Source organism: Octodon degus, unplaced genomic scaffold, assembly GCF_000260255.1.
Source record: "Octodon degus isolate 3935 unplaced genomic scaffold, OctDeg1.0 scaffold00244, whole genome shotgun sequence".
In the NCBI taxonomy this organism is placed as follows: Eukaryota; Metazoa; Chordata; class Mammalia; order Rodentia; family Octodontidae; genus Octodon; species Octodon degus.
Genome location: NW_004524820.1, coordinates 2,170,027 through 2,174,735, shown reverse-complemented (window position 1 = coordinate 2,174,735; position 4,709 = coordinate 2,170,027).

Below are 4,709 nucleotides of genomic sequence, written 5' to 3'. Positions count from 1 at the left end.
CCATTAGAACAAATCCCTCTATTCATTAAGAGAATGTAACTATATATCTATCCTAACTACTTTGAATACACAGATACAAAATGGACATTCATCTGTATCCCTTTTTTTTGTTAAGTTCCGTTATTTGAATATTATAGGTGTGTTAACTCAGAAAAATAATCTAAAAGAGTCCAGTAGTCCATAATAGTATTGGTCTTCTGCTTCACTGGTGATGTCAGAAATTGTTGACCTGAGTCCCCTACAGCTCAACATAACAGCATGGCTTTACTTCTTATATTTCGTTTTTATATTTTTCTGCTGGATGGTTAAGACCAAGGTAAAGCAGGACCTATGCAACAAGAGTTGTAGTTTTTGGGTCTGATATTTTATTATTATATCACATTTACACTTTTTTTTTTTTTTTTTTTGGAACTGAGGCTTGAACTCAGACCCTAGAGCTTGCCAGGCAAGCACTTATTCGACTGAGCCATCTCCCTGGCCCCTTATACATTCTTGTTTACCTTTTTTTTTTGGGGAAGGGTCTACAGGGTGTTTAGGGTCTCACTACTAGACCAGACTCACAGTGATCCGCCTGTTTATAGAGGCGCCTGTTTATAGAGCTGGGATTATAGGTGCGTGCCACCATGCCCAGTGTTGATTACCCTCTCAGCGTGCCCTGGAGGCGGGGCCGGCACAGCAGGCCCAAGAATTGCACCCCTGGTCCCTACTTCTGCTTGCAGGCATTTTAATCCACTGAGCTATTTGGTCAGCCCTTATATATTCTTCATATATGTATGTCACAAGCCAGCGAGATATAGTCCCTCTACAAGTGCAGGGACCAGGGTTCAACATTATCTCTTCCTCATATTGCCCTTTCTTCCAATCTTCCTTAGTCTTTCCTTATATAGAACAGTCTCTGGTTTCACCCAAGCCTCTGTCCCTCTGCTCCTAACTGTTCTCCAGGCTGAAGATAAGATTAAGCTCCTGAGGGCCTAAGCTAGTGTTTCTGGATACTAATGTATCCTGCTTCTTCTGCTTCAGGGAAAAAAGGATAAAAATCATTGAGATCACAAGCCCACATATAATTCCACTTATCTTAGAGATGGTGGTAAATGCAAATATAATTTCAGAATAGTCTGAACTGAAAGCATATATGATGGACAAAGATGTACCGAAAATTATTTCTGACTTGCCCCATTATCTTTGTTTTGCTTTCACTAAATTCTAGAAGAAAAAATAAGAAAGACACATAAATACCTGTAAGTAGGAGGAAGGACCTTGAAACAAGACCCTCCCCCCAAGCAATCAAGGTGGCAGACCTCACAAGATGCTCTACTACAATAACCACCTTGTGCCCGCTGACAGGGGACCCTAGACACATATCCCTCCCAATATGGGAAAAGGAAGAAGTGTGCCCTGTAATGGGGTCAAGCATTCTCTAAATGCACAACCTAAATGCAAAGGCGACATGTAAATAAACAGTAAGCAGGTATGTGTGCTCTCCCACCCAAAAGGAAACTAAAACAAGCAGTATATTTCCCAGGCATCCCCAACCAAAACTTCAAATTCTATAGCTACTAAATAAATTGAATTTATTTTTTCATGTGTATATGTTTTAAATAATACCACCTTCAAAGGACATTTAAATTTTTATTTATTTACTTTCTAATGTAAAGAATAAAATTAGAGCCCACATTATGTAAGTATCTGGCATCTGTACACAAAACGAAATAATTTTACACAGATGGCAGCATTTCCCCCTTTGCAAAAGCTAGAAGGCATGAGCTCTTGACTCTCATGCAAAAATTCCAAATTAAAATCATAAGGAAAATGGCAATATATGGGCTTTACTATCACGGATGTTCAAAAGCAATTTTCCATTTTTCATAACTTCATTTTAATACATATATTTCCTCAAATTACCCAGGAGAGCTTTCTGGGCTGCATGCAAGGCACATTCAAAGTTTAAATGCAAAGTTCACTCATTCTGAGTCTGGTTTAGGAGAGAGGGGGAAGGTGGGGCTTTTGAAATTGCTTTTGTAGCAGAAAAAACCCTGCATTTTAAAGACTTGCCTTGGTCATGTTCTTTCTTCACTTGCCTGTCTGCGATGTCTCACTAAAATTGAGTTCAGACCAATTAAAGCTGCCTCAACGTGATGATAAGTAAAAGGAAGATGATGTTTTCACGGAAAGTGAAGGAAATTGAGGTCCATTCTGTACTGTGGGCCTGAAGAATTAGGCCAACGTTTTGGCATGCCTGATTATCTGGGAGCGTTAATTCCTCATTAACTAAAGGGAATGTCCTGCTTTTCTTTCTTATTTTTTCTTTTTTTCTTTTCTCTCTCTCTCTTTTTCCCACCATTCTGCTACCTCTCCTTTCCCTCCCTTCTCACTCTCCAGCACTCCTCTGCACCTCAGGATTTTTCTTCCAGAATCCACAATCTCATGCACTGTAGAAACATAAACAAGAAAGAATAGCCAATCACTCAGCAGTTTGGAATCTGTATGCATACACATAGGGATAGGTGGTATGATCCCTATACACGGTGAATAGTGCTACTGAGGGATTTCTAACAGAAAGACAGAAAGCTTCAATATGAGAAGTGGTTCGTTGACCCCTACAACAGGATATGAAGAGTTTCGACTTGTTGAGTACAGTCAATCAGTTGTGTGCTTCAATTGAAAGAAGGTGTGTCTTAAAGTGTACCAAAACTCATGGATCATGAGCAATGCATTTTGATCATGCTGCTTCAGACTGCAGCCTTTCGAGAAACATCATCCTGGAAGATGAGATGGGTTAGGGCTATGATCCTGAGATGGAGATTCAGAGCTTGCAAAGAAAATCATCCAGTTCTCAGGAGAAAACACATCAATTCAGGCCTAACCACAAGGTGATACTGATTGGGTTTTATCCCAGGATGGAATTGTGCAGGTGGAGTTTGTAGCCAGAAACATTATCGCGAACTGTGAATATTTTAAAGGCTTATTACTTAAAAAATCATGTGGGTAGAAAATGGTCTGGGAAATAAGCAAATGATTACACCCTCTATCATGACAACATTCTGTGCCATGCACTGCTCCTGGCACAGCGATTCCTAGCAATTCCTGGCACCAGAGACACTGACTCTTCTTAAAATGCCCAAGAAAGGTCCCTATTGTAATCAAATTAGGACATTGAAGTAGCCACAATCACACAACTAACCATCCTTATGAGAAAGTATTTTCAAAACCATCTTAGAAAGTGTCAAGAACTGTTTAGAAAGTAGCAAGAAATATGGGATAAGTGTACATAAAGCAACAAGAATTAACGGCAATGTGTCTTTTGCTATAATAAATATTTTAAAAACATTCACAGTGTGCTTTGATCACACCTTGTACATGCTTACAAAAGACTTTCAAATATTCAGCATGATTAGTACAGAAAAGTGGTTCCAGTGATTTCCAATATTTAAATCTTAAACAAAAGACCTGAGTGACACAATCTCTGATAAAGGGGAGTTTGCTAATTTTGCTGAGAAATTCTCTAGTATTCAAAGGAATGGCCTCACCTTGAGCTATGCCAGATTTGGAAAGTTTGGCAAAGAATTTCCCAGCCTACCAGCTACTATGGCCTTCGAGATCCCCACAAATTGATGTAGCCCTATCTCAGAAGTCATTAGATGAGCTGATTATTCATGAGCCCTGTTCTCTAATACCTGATGATTTAGATGATATCTTTAAAATTTAACAATGCCAGTTGTAAAAGAAAAAAAGAATGCAAAAGTTATTTGTGAATAGTATCTCATAAAGTGGATATTCCTTGTACCTTTTCCTAACCTGCAGTTCAAAAGCACTTCATAGAATTATAAATGAAGAAATAAGTTATGCCACATACATGTACTTTGGAAGCTGGACTGAAATGAGAGGAGGGGGTAGAGTCCAGATTATATCAGTAGCATTTGTTTTAGACTTTGAATCTTTTACAAGGAATAGTTCACTTACCTTTTGAGATTTAGATGGCTGTTAGGAATATTAAATATTAAAATGAGCTTTTTAAATGCATGTGTGACAGAAAGAAGCAACCCTTTATGTTTTATGTAGGATGTGTATAACATATTCAGATTATCTATTATAATATCCACATATACAATTTGGTTATAAAAATATGCAACACAGGCAGATGTGGATGATCACTCATGTGGAGTATCATTGTTTTTCCTCCAGGGTGAGCAGGAAAGGAGGTGGGAGAACTGTATTTCCCATCCCTCACTTGGGGGAGAGGGAATTTCTGATCTTGAAAGAACATCAGTGTAGTTTTGACCTGACCCCAGCTCTTCTGGAATTCAGCTCTGCAAGTTCCCGTTCTGCTTGCCTTAATGTGTACTACCTTCTGGGGTAGAGATGGGATGGGACAAGGTCAAAGCAGCTTCAGTCACAGGTGATCAATCCTTCGTCATGCAAAGAAGTAAAGCAAAAGCAAGGAATCTTACATGGACAAGTGAAGGCAAGTATGGTGATCAGATGCAGAGAAACTGTTCAAAAAGATTTACAGCATGGGACACTGACCCACAGGGGTAAATCAATGAATGCCTTTAAAATATATGTCCACCTTTATTGGGATATTTTGCTGAATTCAAGCACCTATAATATTTGAATGGCAATGGAACACCCATCTCTGACAAAACAAAACAATAAAGGGGGAATATAAATGAAGGACCATTTTGTAGTGAAACTATATATACATATATATA